Below are 19,491 nucleotides of genomic sequence, written 5' to 3' on the forward strand. Positions count from 1 at the left end.
CTGGTACTAGCATTCCGACACACATTTATGTTCGCACAAAAAAAAGGAAAAGAAAATCGAATCTTCTGCCGCGGGTTGCTGTCGTGAAGGGGAGAGGAGGGGACTGACCGACCCGACTGACCGAGTTTGTAACGAGCGGTAGAAAATTGCTTACCCCAAAAATGCAATGTTTGCGTTGTGTGATGCTTACATCAATAAGATTGAGTTCGCCAAACTAAAATAAGAACACAGCAGAACCCCCAAACGACAGCATGTCGCCGGTTGAGCTTTTGAGCAGAAGCAGCAGCAGCAAAAACAAGAAGCTTTGTGCGCGGGAAGATTTGGGCGGTACGTTGCGTGACGAACCATCATTACCCGCCGGTGGCAGCACGGTTGATTGGCACGAAAGCAACCGCAGAAAGCAGATTGACCAACTTCCAGCCAAAAGCTGGCAAGCAAAATGGTGATTACAAGTTTCAATCATTGCTTTCCACCACTGCTGGTTAAGAATGTTTAGATTCGCAGAGGCAGTATGTTGTCATAGTTGTGGAAACTAGCAAACGGTGGGTCACATAGCGGATCGATTTCGCCGCCTTTTGGTTGTCCTCGGTTTAACCTTGATCGGTTTGATCGGGCACACGGGGGATTAGTCACCTGGGTTGCAACTTTCATGTGCACACCCGAATGCCTGATTGAGCCTTCCCAGGAGATCACGCTATCGCGCGTGCCAACCCTCGTCGCAGCTGATGCAGGAATGCTGCGAACATTATTGCCACGGAACGATAATAACAGACCGGTCGGGTCGTACCTATCCCTGCTTAGCGTGTTCTAAACAGCGACGAAATTGTCCCGCGGGACCAATCGGCAACACCCGGACCCTGTCGCCAGCGGCGGCGGCAGGCGATCGGCTCGCGTGCCCAACTTCATTTGCGTCAGCCGGTGACTACCGCCTGTACCGGTACCCCGGTACCCCGGTACAGTAATGTCAATTGATTGATGGCCGCTTTCCGCGATCAAGCGTCGGCCGATTGGTTGCCTTTGTTGAAGCGTAATTGTCTCCATTTCTGTGGCGCTCCCGTTGCAGTACTTGGTGCTGCTGCTACTTAGCAAGCCTTGGTGCAATGGACAAGCGTAATCACAACGCCGAAAGGATGACGCGCTTTGGCTGTAAAAGCGATCGATGCCAGAGAGAAGTGCTTAATGTGCTCATCCTATCGGGAGCAGCACAGGTACAGCACCGTGCCATGATAGGTAATTTCGGTTACAATGTACCGACCCGTACAGCCGGGTGGGGTGGTCGATTAGAATAATTGGGCACATCCATTACGGGCTCAACAATGGGACAACGGTTTTCATTTTAAATGCAGTTCCGCTGCCAACTCATGTCACTAACCGTTCTGCTGCTCAGCTGACAGTTTTGCTATAAATGGAACCGGCTAGCGGTAATTTGAGACCGTAATAAGGCGGTTTTGCTGTGCACAGTGCATACATTCAGGGGTTTTGTATGATTTTTTATGAGGTTTTTGAAATGGTAGTATTTTCTGTTACAAAAATAGATTTCTAACACGCTTTTATATTCTACTGATAAAGTCTAGCTATACTAGGCACTAGTCAGCGCCAAATGAAACCTTAATAAGACAATATTGTAGTGTAGATTGCGTACATTCAGGGGTTTTGTATAGCTTTTACGAGAGCTTTGTAATACAGGCAATTTCTGTCCCAAAATAGATTGTCCCTTGTAGAATAGTCAATTTTCCAATGCTTCTGTTGCCAGGACAGTCCACTGGATAGCATTTTCAAGCGAAATCAAACATCCAATCCATCCAGTATCCACTGGCCACACCCGCGCGAAGGCGAAAGTGGATCTAGAGGCGATTGGTACTGTGGCGTTGGAATTATTAATGAGTTCTTTTGAAATGTCGCTAGTTGGCGTTCTGTTTGCACTGGCAGTTGGAACACTTCCCACCATGCATTCGGCCGCCACCGGCGTTGTGTGTGTGTGTGTGTGTGTGTGTGTGTGTGTTTGATCGATTTTTGGTTGCTTTGAAGCAAAAAAGAAGTTAAAAAATTCAAGCTTTGGTAAAACTTCTGGAACGCATGCATTTGACATGTGTTTGCGTTTGCTGTTGAAAATGCCACTCGCTTCCTGCTCACCTTGGCCTTTCTCAGTGGCACGCGCAGCGTCTGCACAGAGCAGTGACAACATCAAACGCTTTTTCATCCAACTTCATAATGATGGGTTTCTTATTTAATCTGCCAATCTTTTTTTCATGGCCTGCTCCCTTGTTGCTCGTTTGTTTGCTTTGCCGCTGCAAACCTAGAGCCTCGGTTTTGGTTGATTTGGTGCCATCGAACCAAAAAAAACTCTTTTTTGTTTCTCGTGTGAGCACCAATTAAAGCGTCCGGCCTTCAGGATGGCGCTCCATACCGAAGTCGCCGCGAAGGTCGGCGCTAAGCATCGTTAGCGTTAATCTTCCGATGGCAGGGGTCCGTGACACACGGGGTCGTGTTAGCCGATCGTTTAGTGACGATTTACGGCACACAAGCCGGCACCTGACATCCTGTCCCAAGGGGGAGTCACAGCCGCGACCTATCGGCAAGGGATGAGTTAAAGCCAACGGACACAACCGGTGGTGTGCGTTGCAATCTTAATTCGCTGTGTACACATTTATATCACCACCGTGCGTCTGGGGCACCAGACCCTGGGTTGAAAAAATATATAGCCGAACACGATTGGATCGACGGATGGTGGATAATATCTGCCCTAGTAATTAATATCTCCGCTTGTCGTTCGGCAGTTGGTGTAATAAATCCTACCATCGAGCAGTGTCCGATGAGCTGCGGAGAAGCTCTCGTGGAGACACTCCCTCTCCCCATAGCCCTCAATCTTCGTTTTACCAATATCCGGCTGGTGCGAAGGAATCGAAGGCTAGCAAAAGAAGTGCGAGGGACCCTTTTCCGTCGCGTTTGTTTTTCGCTGTCCAGCACGCGGATGTTGAAGTCATCGTCCTCGGAAGGCAACGGAGCAAAGCAACGGCTGGCTAGGTTCGATCGTGCATCCCCGTCCCTTCCAGCGAAGTGGTGGAAAGAATTACTGGCAAGGATGCTATATACGATCGAAGGGGATATTGTTTTCTGTAACATTTTTCCTGCATTCCTCAAGTGCTATCGATTTCACCTGCTGCTGCAGCGCTATCCCGGTTGCTCATTGAGAAAGAGAGCACACACACACGGCTTGATTACAAATCAACTTAACCCGCGCGTGTGTTGTGATTGCTGGGGAAGCGACACAGGATCTCCAAGAAGCGCTGGAAGGAAACGGAATGTTTTTAATTCTTTGCCGCTGCTATTAATAGCCGTGCAATCTCCGTGTGTCTTCCTTCATCGCGGGCCAATTATAGACGGTGTTGGGGCACATGGGGCAGCGAACCTAGGCGAAACACTATCCCGCCGAGTTTCTGGGGCGTGCTCCTCCTCCCTCTCCGCGTGGTGTGTGGACGTTGTGTAAGAATGTGTGGTAAAATTAATTACCAACGGACAGTTTTATGGCGACTGGACGACGACGACAGCGCAGGACAGTGGATGCAGCTAGTCGTGGTACAGCAGTTTGATTTTGTGCGTACTGCGGGGATGTTCCGTTTTGCTTGCACAAGGGATTGCCCGAGAAGATGCGACCCGGGGAGGTGGCATCCTCCGGGCCGGATCTTTGGTAAAGGGGTAAATTTCATGATAAATTGAAGCTCCAGCTCGTGTTGGATGTTCTTGGCTGCACAAGAAGCAGCACGCGGACATACAACAACCAAACCACAAACAGAGCAATGATAAATCCTGAGGAGGAAGAAGAGCGAGTGCTGTGTACTTCGCGAATCGATCCTTCATTGGATGCTTTTGCGGTGTTTTGCCCATTCCGCATCATTTGCCTGATGCCTGATCTTATCTGGCCCGTTTTCCATGCCCTCCCGAGACAGATCCAGCGGTGTTTGTGTTGTGTGCTTATAAGGTGACTTAAACCTCATTTATAACGCGGTTTAATTAGTGTCAGGTTCTGGGCGAGACGTGGGCAGCGTTTTGTTCCCGTTTTGCGACTCAAAATCTATTAAGCTTTGAAGCGTATTTTTAAACCCTGCCCATATGTGTGTTTGTGTGTAGCTGAAAAGCTGTGGTTGGGCGTTTTCCGCCACAGTGGGTAGATGTTGCTAGAGATTACAGATCATATTCGCTTATGCTGGTTTTATGTATAGGGCTTAGGCTTCTATTGGCGCTTGGATGATGATGAAACGTGAACAGCACACTCTCGGCGTGGGTTTTGCAGCTGAAGTAACGACGCTCTGCCGGTGGAAAATGAACGGGCAAAAAAAAAAACGAACTCCATGAGAAGTAAAGAAAACGGGAACCAGCATGAACACACAAAGATAGCGATGGCGGTTGAACACTTGGCTGCTGCTGCTGCTGGTTACTGCTACTGCTAATTACAACCAGGCGTAAATTGATACTGCCCAGCATTAATCAGCCGGCTATTAGTCGCCCTAAGTATGGGTGAAGAAATGTTTCATTACGAAGATTGCAAGCGAAAGAATGCACCAACCGCAAATGAAATCGGTTCCGCTCCGCGGCCGTCCCCATGTGGGCCTTTTTCCTACGCGCTGCACCTTTTCTCCATTGTTGCTTCGACGACGACGTGTGTGTGATGTGGCGGCGGAACGTTGGAGGGCGGTTTGCTGACACATTCAATTTGCTACATGCAGAATAATTATGTTTTAGCGTCAGGTAGTAAACGAGATGCTTTGACATGGACAGGACAATGACGACCGAGTTCTTGACTGGCTTTTCTCAGGCATCAAACCGTTTGCGATAGGTGATGTTGATCTGAAGCTTTGTTGCAAGGAATGTTAATGCTATGGTTGGCCGATGAAACTGCAGCTTTTTTTTTAATTGGAAGATTACGGCTTCAATTACATCTTACCTTCGATACGTTATGATTTGTCTATTTTTTTGGTTAGTATTTCAATGTTTTAAGACTTGTTTATTGCTTCGAGTTGTTTTTATAAGAGTAATTTGAAGGGTATTTAAAAAAAAAACACCGATTTCCAACCCTTTTTGGAGATTATTTTTAACAGCAAACGGACATTGGCAAACACTCAACTCTTCCCAGAATGGGAATATTTTCCCAGAAAAAATATCTTTTTCTTGCTGTATTAGAAAAGAAGGAATGCCTGAGCCTGAGTAAATATTAGCACACAAAGATTGACGAAATGAACGATCCAAATCAAACACAACCCCCTTTTGCGCGACGTGATGTTTCGTTAGTTTCTCACCAGGTTCTCAAAAATCGCACAACGCTGTGAAGCGCTGTGAGCTCTGGGCGGCGGTAGGGCAACATTTCGCAACATCGCAACCGCGAAGAAGGTACGTTGACGCTGTTGCCCCCAGTTTGCTAATGGAATGGAGTATCGGGATGGAGGGGTACCCCATTCCCCCCAGGTACCCGTGGCTCGCTAATTAAGATGTAAGCTTATCGATGGGCACGGGTTGTTGTTTCCCAGCAGCGGCGGATGGGCCGTGTGTGTTTTTTTTTTCAACAGGTTCTCCCTTCTTTTTTCGAATCGAATTTTTATGTAGCTTGAACCTCGAAATGCTTCTCCGGGTCCTTTCCGGTCCGTTGTGGTCAGGGTTAAGGTCGCAACGTCGAGAGGAACCTGTGCAGGGAGCCTTCGTTAAACGCACGTTTCAATCGTTCACTCATCAATCGGGCCTCGTCGTCGATAAATGTGTGACCATCGATGGGTGGTGAGAGAGTGTGTGGATGCGTTAAGACGGCGTTAGATTTTGTGGAACCTGTGCTCAGTAAAACAGAGATGCAAATGAACATCAAAACGTAGAAAACGAACCCATGTGATCATGAGCTCATCTTGCGCTGTGAGGCTTCTTTAGAGAGCGTTGGGAGTATCGAAAACCGTTGACCAGTTTGTCGGGCGCTGCATGGGAAAAAGCTCGCGCCAGACAATTGCACATTTTGTGCTTCCTGTTCGTTATTATTCAGTCGCCAATTTTTTACTTCTGTATGCTATTTTACCTGAGGAGGGAAATTGTATGCTCAGGTAGGCTCTCCAAACATGTCTTTTGTGACGATTTTTTCGGCTTCTTTCCTCTAATAAGTGGGTGAAGAAACGCATAAAATATAAGCGTGTAATTAATCCTCATTCCATCCGGAGGATGCAGCCCAATGCTGCTCGTTTCACAACCCCCTCTCAAAAAGCCGTGAAGGGCGTCTGTTTCAAAACGGTCAATTTTTGGAACTCCAAGACACCTTTGTCTTTTGAACTCCAAACCTTGCTCCTCACGCACTGGAGCAAAAAAGCAACTCTCCAGCGCAGTACCAAACGCTGACCTTTCGAGGGCGCCCTACCGCGAAGGTTCGTAATTAAGCTCACTAATAAGGCAAAAATAAAGAAAAAAAATCAATCCGCCCCAAGTCATCCAATTGGGCGTTCGAAGGGGTTCGGTTCGGCTAACGGATCAATAGAGCCACAGGGTACGAGAGATTATCTGTCAGAAGTCAGAACACAACCGTGGCTCATAAATATTATCCTCGTCCTGGTGGGTTGGTTTGGTTTCCCTTACCTCGGCTGTCTAGTTCTTTAGTGAAATTGATGAACCTGGGCAACGTGTTTTCCTTTGCCACCCAGGGCACTAAGGCCTCCAGACACACCGCCATCATCTTCGGAAGTAAGCGCGATGATGATTGATTGCAACCGAGAAGCCGCGGCTCTCTCATCCGGTAGGTGAGCGTTTGGTCGTGCGGGATTAATGGTGCAGGAAAGCGAAATCGAAGAAGGATTATTGAATCGAGATTTACCTTCTTGAGCGCTGTGGTTGCAACCAAAAAGCAAGAACCTTTGAGCATGATAAGGGTTGTGGTAGCTTCTGCCCTTTTGCTTAACGCGAACAGGAACTCGCTTGCAGGCTGATGGATCGTTGTAGTCATCGCGGACAGAAATTAATGGGCCAATCGGACGCCACGTGCGGGTCATTAATTTCTGTCACTAGATCTGACACACGTGACTATCTCGGGGCGGGAAGGTAAAACTTGTGAAAAGTAATTAAATATCCTATAAAATGCGTTTATATGTCTGCGTTTACAATCACCCTTTAGAATCTTCCCCAACGCCGAGTTTATACAAGTGCAATTTACATACAAGTGCAATTTATTTACTTCCAATGCAACCCGAGAAGAAGGGATACGACGGTCTGCTAATCCGTCGGCAGTACGGGCTTTTGAATTAGTCTGACCCAGGGCAGGGACTTCGGGGACTTTGAATTACTGTCCCACCGGGACCAACCAGAGGACGAACCCAGAGTGTGAGCCACGCGCTGCAGCGTTGGAAGGATTTTCGCCTCTCATAGTCCATAATTCCTGGGATTATCGGCGAACCTGAACCGCCGAAGCAGGACCCCGGTAAGGGGGGATTTTTGAATGCTTTTACAATGCAATTTTCGATCCGATCAACGGGAGAATGGAGTCGATTGAGGGCACACGCAGCCATGTGCCCATTTTCACATAATACAACCGTAATTAAGGATCAAACTCGAGCGGTGGGCCCCCGTCCCAGTACGACCGAAGGAATGACACTAAATGCGCACTGAACGTAATGGTCCTGTCGGGTTCGCTGGTTCTGGCCTCCGTGCCAGACAGTGTCATACGGTTTTGCACTGTGCAGTGTTGTTGTTTGCACAGTGTGTGTGTGTGTGTGTGGCGTGGGCATAACGATAGAGAAGGGTCAAAATTTGCGCGACAGAGGGCTTTTATGTGTAATTTGCGAAGAGCAATTGCACACTTCCGTCTGTTCGGTTTTCGATCTGCGTTGCACGGCGGGTAAACATTACCGTTCCCTGTGTCGTCCTGTGTTGGCAAAAAAGGGGGAAACACCGTGGTGGACTTGTGATGTGGATGGTGATATTTTAAGCCCATTTTCATCCATTTCATCCATCCATGGCCGGGCCTGCACATGGAACCTGCCCGGGATAGAAACCCGGGAGCGGCAAATTGAAGAGGATGAGATTTTAATTTAAATATTTGCAACCCCGTGATTCTGAGGGCTGAGAAAGCAGCGGAAACACGTAGTAGCAGCATGGGCATTAAAAGCAGCATGCCACACACACACACACACACACACACACACACACACACACACACACACACACACACACACACACACACACACACACACACACACACACACACACACACACACACACACACACACACACACACACACACACACACACACACACAGGTTTGGGACCGAACATTCGGAGGACGATGGTAGGGCGCGTCGATACCAGCCGGTACCAACGAATTGAAATTAAAGTACGAGGCGCGTACGCTTATGTGTGCATATTAAAGTGCCGTTTTGCAGCTGCATGCTGGTCGTCTGGGTCGGGTTGATCACGGCACTGGGAGGGATGATGATGCTGTGTGTGTGTTTTCGTCGACTGGCGAGCTGGTTAAACACGACACCGCTCTTTGTGGAAGTTTTTTCCCTCACGTTTTGATGGGTATGTGTGTGTGTGTGTGTGTGGCGGGAAATGTTCCCAAAACTAACTCCCCGCCAAGGAGCTGCTGCGCTGGCGTTGGATGTGCAGTCTGTGTATGCGAATAATTTATCCCAAACATGGTCCGCCGTCCCACCAGACACAATGGGGCGGGGTGGGTTGCTGGTCTGGCCGTGGTGATGTTTGCCGTGTGTTAAATAGTGGCAGTTTATATCGCGTGCCATACGAGACCGTAGCCTATGAATGTTTAATTTTAATGGTGTCTGAATGGTTGGGGAGAATTTATTGCTGCGGGGCTAATTAAAACAAGCATCACAGGAACTCGGCTGTGTCCCGGTGTGAGGCGCAGTGCCGGTTTCCGGTAATACAAGCTGATAAGAAATTGGAATCGATTGTGATTGAACTTATCAGCGATTGATGGATTGCTGTAATCGGGTGACGCGAAGACGTGTTTTGATTGGTTCAGTTGATTTTATCTGAAAAATGGGATGTGAGAGTGTTAATTGAGTTGATTGCATTTTTCTGGAGCAGCATGAACAGCTTGTTTCGAGAATGATGCCTGAAGCTGGTGCCTTGAGCAGGATTCGCAACTGAAAATTAGGAAACTTGAAACAAAACTTGTGTATAGTGTCAGCCAAAATGGTTTAAATGCATCCCTATTATGATGATAACTATTCAGCTCAATTTGGTGCCATGACTGGGATACTTTCTTTAATATAAAGGCCGGGCTACATTGATCGTACTCCGTAGTGTAATTTTGATTTTCACTAGCGCATCTGGCGGCGGCTGGTGGAAGCTTTTTTTGGTCCTCGAGAGAATGGTCGTGTCGGATCTCAAAATTAAGTAGTTTTGTCATCGTTGTTTGATGCGAAAATGGCTGAAATACTTGCACAATATGTTTATCTATCAATCACAAACATTTTCCAGTCCAATTAAAGTAAAAAACATGGAAAAAATAATATTTTTCTGGAGCGGCTCCAAATTGTTTGGCAAAATGCTTCGGTCAGCCGCCGCCAGATGCGCTAGTGAAAATCGAAATTACACTTGCGAGTACGATCAATGTAGCCCGGCCTTAACACAAGCGTGTACCTTGTGTTGAAAGGCTTGAACGAAGAATGATAATTTGTTTTACAAAAACTATTATTTTACTTTTTTGATACGAAAAATGCTTTTGAATACTGGTGGTGTGACAAGAATTCATAATAACAAACAGACCGCTGGAAACCTGTCGAACAATAACTCGTTCCTATCAATATATTTATTTAAATTCGTTCCTATCACTCCTATGACACAAATCACTGAGCAGAATGTGGTTCCATGACTAGGATTCGTAGTTTTAAAGCTCAATGAAAATTCGCAGCATAAAATGATGTAAGTAATGTGAAATGTTTATAAAATATGTTGAATCTTACTGTTTTAGCTTACTGAAAATAGCTTTTCCAATACTGGTGCCGTGACCAGGATGCTCATTAAAACTAAATTACGGAACTACTATTACAGTCACAAATGCATTGTAATTGAGGAATTGAATTTATATTGCTCGATTGCTATTCAACGCCAAGGCGCCTGCGGTGCCGTTCCCTGTTTTCATACGAAATTACGACTAAAAGGGGCTGGTCAATTTTAATCACAATGTTCCGCGTTTGATCCATCGAGCAATAGCATCGACGCAGCAGCAGCAGTAGACTTACAATAAATTCCCATCTTTGTATGTTGAGTAGTGGTGCCGTTGGCGGACTGACCGATCCCTAAAACAAATCCCGAGCATGCATGGGCCACCACTTCTCTCGCGTCCGTCCCGTGACGACGATGCACCCGATGCCCGTGTTGGCCCCCGCGCACCGAATCGAATCGAAGAAAAGCATGCAATCGATGAAAATTACCATACAAATGAACATAAGTTGTTGTCCGAGCTCGGGTCCGAGCGTCTCCCGGCACACCACTATGCACGCGTCGAGCGAGTGAGATCGCGTACTCCGTCGTCCAGTAGGCAGCTCCGGGCCCGGAACTAAAGTAATTCGAGAATAAAAGCCTAAACAAATTGCTCCCAGTTTTCCACGGTTGCAGCCTCCTGTTGCTTGTCACGGGGAGGGCGGTTTTCTAGGCGTGTGTGTGGAGACTACATGGGACGATCGCGATTTCACAGAGTGCGCAATTTCCATAATTCTCTCTATCGCTAATGGGAGGCCCTGGTTCGGGTTGCGGTCAGTTTGTGTAATGCGATCAGTAACGCTAAGGAACTAAAGGGAAAGATCAACGAAAAAGAAACAAGAAGACACCCTTGAGCTTGGTGTAGCGTACAGAAATAATCTTGGAAGTAGAGGAGGGATGCATTTTATGACGTGATCTTGATCGTATGTTACGCCGGATCATGTTGTTGCATGGGCGCGATAGTAAACCTCTCCTACATGTACAAGCCAGCGTGTCCTTCGCACGGCGGTTCGAGCAAGGTCGTTTTTTAAACTCTTCCAACAAAACAGATTACGCGGTACGCGTGTGTGGTGTGTGTGTGTTTGTGGTGTAATGTAATCCCTTCCCAATCAAGTTCTGTGTCAGAGGGGAGCAGAGTGCACGCAGACCGTCCAAGGGTCTACTTTACATCCCTTGCTGTCTTGTTGTTCGTGTGTTATCTCCAATGGTAGATCTGGTGGAAAGTTGACCGAAGGTCGTCACTCGCGCAAAGGACGAATCCGCAACGCTCGGTCCCCAGCCAAGTCGTCCCCACATCGTGCGCTATCGTTCGGGGGCGTTGGGTGCGAAAACCCCCCACTGAACACTGGGGAGAGGGCAAGAATGGTAATCGAATTAGCGTTATGGAATTTCCTGACACCGACATGACGAGTCTAGGCGGGGGTTGCTTGTACGCCGCAAGTGGGCTGGGCCCTGTGTGTTGTGCCCTGTGTTCCCCCCGAGCAAACAGAAACTTCGATACGCAACTTCCACCTTACAAGGGGGACCGGATGGACGGAAGTCGGTGGGTGTATTTGGGTAAGAGTGTATGTGGGCTGTGCGCGGGTGTTTCCATGCTTTACCGACTTCGTCCCTGTCTGAAGGATCGAGAGCGAAAGTAGCAAAAACACACACTATTCGCCGGCCCCATTTCTCCTTGTTGCGCAGGAAGTCCGAGCACAATGGGCAAGTTACAGTTCCGGAAGGTGGGGTTGTAGTTGTTGGAGTAGTGTGGGAGTTGTGTTTTTTTTTTTTTTTTTTTTTTTGGGAGGGGAAGTTGCCCACACGTACCTAGAGAGAGGTCACCGACAGCGCGAATGATTTACATAATTAATTATTGATTTAATATTAACCGTCGCCGTGTTAAACGCTCGTTGAACTGGCACGCGTGTGTGCTGGGGATACATTGTGTTGCGTTTCGTTTTGTTCTTTTTTCTTGCGCGGGTTTTTGAAGGAAATGAGTTCATCCAGGGATGAGCAACATATGCAGGCTGAGTTAATCATAAAATGGGAATTTGTGAATATAACGCTCAATCAGTTTGAATCCATTCTGCCATACTAGCCATAACCCGAAGAAATTATAAGAGTTTTTGTTATGTATTGTGCTGACTCAACGATTAAATAGGTGCACGGTTTAGTACAACAATAAATGTAATTTCGTGAATTTACTTTCATTGAAAGGTACCGGACTGATTACGGAATTACGGACACTTAAGGCATTTTTGGCATGTAATAATTTCTCACTAATTTTTAATCCGTCACACCCCAGCATAACTCATTGTGCTGAAGCAAACCTTCTACAATTGAAAAAAAAAATTAATTTCCAATAATTTTACTCGAAACACTGCAAAAACTCATAAAACTGCAACGATATTTTGATTCATATTCCGGACAATTTCAAGCTCATGTTTCAAATTATGGAAGTTTTGTTTCATATTCCGGACAGCCTTAAAATTTCTCGTATAATCTTCATATTAACACACACACACACATTACACCTTTTCTTTGTTTTTAACTTATATTATCGTCTGGACAACAAATTCTCCGAGTCAGTGACCTCCTGGGTCGACAGGACGACGATCTTACTGACAATGGAGTTTGCGTGCGGTTTTCTTCTTGCATTGATCCGAAGTACTGCTGCGCGATTCGAAAATATTTACTGTACGGCCATTAAGGCATTGGGCACATATATCTTCAAATATCGTTGTTTTATTATTATCATTGAATCTTTGTTCTTGTTATTATCACTGTCAAACAACGTTTTTTATGCAATTAATCACAGTTTACTTCGGCTGTCCGGAATTCAAATCAAGATAAACAATATTGCTCCGAATTCCGGACAGTATTAAATTCGTATTTTAATAAAATTCAAAGCATAATATCATAAAACACTATTGTTTTCACGCTGACAACTACTTCCACAATGGATTCCGATGTATCTCAATGCACGTAGGCGTGATTAATAGGAATTATCGACGAAAAAACACTGTTGTGGGTTTTGAAGCAAAACTGCTAAGAAAGCCTCTAGTGGTGAACTGACTGACAGACAATGTTTATTTACTACGGCATCAGCATCTACTAGCGGTCAGACACATTTTTAATTTATTCTAGTACATCATGGCAATTATTGAAAATTAAGAAGCAGTATGGCTATGGACTGGGTATAAGTATAAGATATTCAATTGAAACATGCCGAGTGTTCGGAATTTGAAGCTATCCGTAATTTGAAGCATAACGGAACCTGCTGTTTGAGGCATCCAATTTTTTAAATTTCTCAATTTCTGAAAAAAATATACCCAAAATTCACGATTTTCTTATTAAGTTACCTCTATTCGTAATTATCGTATATATCTTTATTGTATACTTCATCTAGTCAGCAAGTTATATCTGCCTAAAGTGATGTGGATTGTAAGATTTTGCAAAAAGCAATGTTTGAGTTGACATCGGATATCTGACATGGATATCTATTGCCGTATAGATTAAAGATTCTGTTCTCAATGAATTACGTTAAGTTTACATTCATTGAACAAAATGTATCCAAAACATTATTTCGTTGCAAATCCCTGTTTTTTCCACCTCTTCTTCATATTTGCATTTCATCATCCAGAAACGTGCACAGAAGACTCCACATGGAAATAGTACAACGTAAAGTGCGCCATAACATCAACCCATCTTTGCACACACACTCTCTCTCCCTCCCTCTGTAGTAAACACGCACTTTCGTGTGAATTTTCCCGCCTGACACGCCAGAAAACGCAGCACCCCACACACGCACGCAAATGCAAAATGGCATCCCGCCGAGTTTTAACGACAACCGTGTTCCCCGTGGGGGGGGGGGGGGCACATGCATGCAACCTGTCCAAAGCGCAACGGTTACATTTATGCATTGTGACACGCGCTCACGCGCCATCGAGGGCCCAAAAGTCCTTTCCGACGCGACGTCGGTACCTGGGAAGATATCGTGCGTAACTTGTTGGCTGGCCGTCCGCCGTACATTTCCGGTTTTCCGGGCTTCGAAACGGATGCATAAAGTAGTGTACTTTATGGAGAAGCACTGCACTACTGCGTAGGTTGGAGAGGGGGATAAAATCGTTGATTTAATTTCCTGTTTTAATTTCACATGGGCCCGTCCTGTTGATTGTGTGACGCACCCCATGGGAATTGGCCATCTGTGTTTGGTTTTACAACCCTTTGGGGTGGTTTGTTGCACTTTCCGGACGTCCGTCATTAAGATCAGTGAATGTCGTGAATCGATCGGAAACGAATTGAACATATCACAGTGTAGTTCACTTTCATTCCGGAGCTGCCGCTTTTTCCCCGCTTGTCCTGTCACGGTTACACCAGCCTTACTCCCGCACCCGTACGAAACAGGTAATGCAAAAAGGGAAACCGGTCCAAAGGGTTGGCAGAGGCGGGTTTTGGCATGCGCGAGTCCCCGTTAAGCAGCATATTAATGAGCCGCGAACTTATTTATAGCGTCGACTCCGTCGACTCTTTTGCACCCCCGGACCTTTGATTGAAAGCGGCATGGTGTATGCCTGCTCTTGCTCGTGTGGGATAAAAGAAGCCAAGCAGCGAAAGAAAAAGAGACTCTCAGGGGGTGTTTTTTTTTTGCTCACCCCTGTACCTAGAAAAGGGCGCAACGGTACCGTGAGTTGTTTGCTTGCGTAAAACAGGTTGCACACTTGGTGTCTTTGTCTGGCTGCGCGTGATCGTCGATTGCCACGATTCCATCTCGATTGGTGCACACTATTATCTATTTAATTAACTTTTGCAAGACACCTCCTCCACGCACTATTGTCGCAAGTTGGCGAAAAAGGATAAGAGCAAATGGCAGGACCCTGAGGGGCGTTTCTTCCCTTTTTCCCTTACCGTGAGCTGCGTTAATTGTCTCCGGTGCCGCAACCGGCTTGTTCCAGGAGTGTAGGAAGTGTTAATTGGTTTTACTGCCTGGTGTGTGTGTGTGTGTGTGTGTGTGTGTGTGTGTGTGTGTTACCTTACCCAGGTTACATCATAACCCGCAACGGCACGAGTATCGATTAATCTTTCTTACAATCGGGAAAGGGCGAAGCAACAAAAAAAGCAACACGAGAAATAATAAGATTCATTAAAAGGGAACAGAAGCTGGTAGAGAAAACACACACACACACTTACTGTACGTGCTTGCAAGTCATTAAGATTAATGCATTTCTATTACAATCACCTGTGGTAAGCGTAAGCGTTCAGCCAATCCATCAAGTGCATCGTTTTTGACACGCTTTGACTCATTTTTCTCTTCTCCCAAACTCGAAGAGGGAGAGGGTGCACTTTACGCTCGTTTTGGCGCGCTACATGGCACGGGATTTATGAATTATAATTAATCCACTATCGGTACCCTGGGGTAGACTCTACACTACCGCGTTGCTGGTTTTTTCCGCCTTTTCCACGCAACGCGCCTGTCACGTGCTGTCACATTAGCGCTGAAAGGGTTTTATGCATCTTCCTTGCGCTACCTGTGGCCCTTTTGCTGCTGCTATACCCCATTTATCATTTAATTGAGTTAATTTATCGCTGTTACCGCGTTTCTGTGTATGTGTGTGTTTGCAGTCCTCCTTATCCTCCTATTAGTAGCCGTAGCAGCCCATCTCCCATCGATGAAATCAAATTTCCCATTATTTCCGCGCGCCCACGTGGTTGGTGGCGCACCACCACGCGCTTTTGTGTCGGGCAAATCAAATTGAGCAGCGCTAAAGCCTGTGTGTGTAGTCGCCAAGTGTGTGTGTGTGTGTGTGTGTGTCGGTTAATTAAACGTTCAATTATGCAAAGAGATTGCCACTGCCGCTGCGTACGGCTCCAACATCCAACAAATTTCCCTCCACCGATAAGCGGAGAGGCTTCAATTACGCGAATCGATGCATAAACACACACCCACACCCACACGTACCCGTAGAGGAAGAGTGTGCTATTATCAAATTTTACCCATTTAGCGAATTGGTGGGTTTGATGGTTTTATTAGCCGTGTCTTTTTTTCCCCGATCGTTATGAATGCAAAATCATCCAGGGTCGAATGTGGATCTAGGGAAATGAAAAATGAGCTAATCATTTCCTTCCTTTCCTTTAGCGCTTTCATTGGAAGAGCATTATAGCAAAGAGAGAGAGAGAGAATGTGTGTGTTATAAAATATGCACATGCTAAACCAACCAGAAACCAACCGGAAACGAGTTCATTTGTCTGTGCAGAGAGACATTGGATAGAACAATCAAACGGTTTATCTCATTTCCATTCCCTTCTGCTGGTGCTGCTGTCATTGAAACATTCTTTCTAATATCCTTTTCATGTTTGGTCTCTTTCTCTTCCCTCGTTTTTCCCACAGGATATCCCCGTTCTGATTGTGGCCGGGCGCATCGAGCGGATAAGCCCTTCGTATCAGCTGCAGACGACAAATGGATTGTAATTGCTGTCAACGCCACCATTGCCTGCCTCATCATCCGCACCACGGTGGACCAGCACCTTATCGCCAGCAGCAGCAGCAGCAGCAGCAGTTGCAGCGGGAGTAAAGCACCCGAACCTTGTGCTGGAACTGATGTGCCCCCGTGGGGCCCACGGCGGTACCGAATGCATCACCAACAGCGGATGCATTAGAAGGAAGGAGCAAAAACTAGCGCGGGTAAGCATTGCAAACATTATCAAGTTTTGATTTGGTCGTCCAGCAGTGGTAACGCAGGGGGCAGTTGGTTTATTTATTGAACGCTCAGTACTTCTTCCTCTTAATCCCCCCGAACTGTTGTTGGTCGGTACGGGGCCAAAAGCCATATTGTCGAACGCTTCTTGCAAAAGCAAACATTCAATCAGTCAGTGCCGTGCCGAGAGTGCCGCACAAAAAGAGGTGTATTATGTGCCTTCGCCTCCCCCCCCCTCCCCCCTTCGTACCAACTCGTCAGCGTGAGTAATGATGAGGTAGATAATGCCGGATCTGCTCATCGGAACCTAATGATCCAATGGCCGGTCGCGCGACAAACGGGCGCTCAATCATCAAAGAACAAATGATGATGCGAAGAAGGACCGCCGTTTGGCAAAACCACTCCAGCACACTTGACATTGATTGGATACCGCTAGGAATTTTGCAGCGAGAGAGAGAGAGAGAGAGAGAGAGAGAGAGAGAGAGAGAGAGAGAGAGAGAGAGAGAGAGAGAGAGAGAGAGAATGAGACAGAACCCAGATGAGTTGAAGTACCGCCGAAGCTCGTGCATATATTTGCACAAACTGCATCAAAACGGTTGAAGCGCACGGTGTGTTGTGCGATTGGGAGATTCGCGGGGGTTATTGACTCGGTAAAGATTAGCGTAATGCGTAGCTCAATTGGTATAAAACCGACGGTCCAGGCATCGATATGGGAATGGGTGTTATTGATGTTGATTGTTAAGAGTTTAACGCGATAGGGACGGATAATATGCATAATACGATGACAATTATAAAGTAAACAAAGTGGTAAATGAGTTCTCTGCACTTAAAACTTAACACGCTAGAACAGTATATTAAGTAGAAAAAGGCAAGGCAGAGACCATTACTGCACGTTTTGGGGTGGTTATTAGTTGATTAAAAAGGTGAAAATGGCGTTAAATGGTGGTGAAAGGAGCGTTTTGTTGAGCAGTTTGCATAACTTAAGGCGCCACTGTCCATTTCCGCATGGCAAAGGCCATATCACCAAACGCCTGTAGTTATGCTATCGTTTCCAACAAAATCCACCCGGAATGCTTGCTTACCGGTTTATGTGTGTGTTTGTGCAGGCTTTAAGAGACGCCTGGGATACGTGTTAAGCCCAAGAAGTCAATCCTTAAATCTCTCACCGGAACCGAACCGAAACCCAAAGATGGAATGTCCATCATGCATCGTGCAACCCCCCCCCCCCCCTCCGCATCCCGGCGATTGATGTGTGTCGGAAGCAAACGCCGCAAAAGAAGGTTGGAAGAAACATGATGATGCTTTTCGCCTCGGTTGCTGCTGTCAATGGACACCCTGGCGGGCGGTAACTTTTTGATCCCTTTTCCCTTCGGGACCGCTCTGGGGTCATTGAGTTTTGGAGCTGGGTTTGTTTTGGACAGATGTCACGGACACGAGTAGCACGAAAGTAGTAAGGACCGGGGGCAGAAAATGGTAGAAGAAAATTTCCTCCGAAGCAATCCCCAGTGGAATGGTGAATGATGCATTAAAACCCTCCCGGGGAAAATGAGGAAAGTGTGATTAATTGGAAAGGTTGCTGTGCAAACATGCCGTCCGTTAGCGAGCCGTCGATGATGAATCGAACTTTTTGGGTGACCTAAAATTGTGTTTTTATTTTCGGGAATATGTGTAACACAAGTAGAAAGTATGACAATGTTCCATTTCCAGAGGCAAATGCATGTCCTAAAGCAGAACGAACACAGATCACGCTACTACATGATGAGCCCGATTAAAGCTTAGCGGTACGGTCTTGTAACTTCTCTCGCCGCAAGCAACAACACACCTGTTGGATAAGATTTCTTTCTCATTTTGGGGCGGGTTGGCAAAAAGTTGGCATAAATCCACTCTGCCCCCGTCAGTGAGAAAGGTTGCTTTCGACGAGCGTTAAGTGGAGTAGCTTTTGGCACATCATAAAACCTCAAACGTGCACATCCTACTAAACAACGATCTTCGTCCTCGTCGTCGTCTTCCAGTCGATGCGCTAACACATGTGTGCCGTCAAACCCGAACCGGGGCACTATATCGTGCCTGTCGGTGGCACTGGGTAGGGCAAGTAATTCATTGACCCTGACCATGGGTCGCTGGGGATCTGTTGCCCCTTTCTCCCATTTATTAACGCGAACGAGAGAGCGCAGTCTGAAATTTATGACACCTAAAGTTTGCACACCGACTGACATTTACACGGAATTACGCTTTGAATACGGTAACACAGAATTAGAGACTTACGGGTTTGCCTCGATTCCCCCTGATGGTTTCTAACATCGACAGCAATTCATCATTCTCGCGTCTAGCGCGTATCACGATTGCACGTGTGAAACTGTCTATCTTGAAGTCTACATGCTCCCATTCATAAGTGGCGCCACCATCTGCATGAAAATAGCGACAGACGACAGGCGGAATTAAGAATGCACTTCGCCCTGTTAGATGCAGCACATCGTTGCACTAGCGAATCTTCTCACACCCCGCGACACCGCTACGACCCAATTCGAAGCGCGCGCACATCATTATGCAACTGCAGTAGTAGTGGCGTAAGAGTTGCACGGCGTGTGATGATTCCCAGGTTGAGACAAGCACGCGCTTTGATGGCGCCCGAAGTTAAGCCGCACCCCTGGGGGGAGGTGCTGAGGGAAGTCTGTGTTCTAGCGCGCTAGAATTTAAATGTTATTTAATTCGTCATCGTCTCGAACGTCTCGAGCATTTTTTTGCTGCAGTTTTCCCATGATTATGCGTACCGATGGGCGCAACTTGCTCTCCGCGCGAGGGATAAGGCAAAGTTTTCCACCCCTCCAAGAAACTAAGTTAAACGTCGGTT

General features: G+C 46.6%; 1 pseudogene; it reads left to right on the forward strand.

Annotated features, from left to right (window-relative positions):
* LOC121596260 overlaps positions 1-19,491 on the forward strand; it is an 88,605-nt pseudogene that overhangs the window by 58,926 nt on the left and 10,188 nt on the right.

The sequence above is a fragment of the Anopheles merus genome, chromosome 3R (assembly GCF_017562075.2).
Source record: "Anopheles merus strain MAF chromosome 3R, AmerM5.1, whole genome shotgun sequence".
Classification (NCBI taxonomy): domain Eukaryota; kingdom Metazoa; phylum Arthropoda; class Insecta; order Diptera; family Culicidae; genus Anopheles; species Anopheles merus.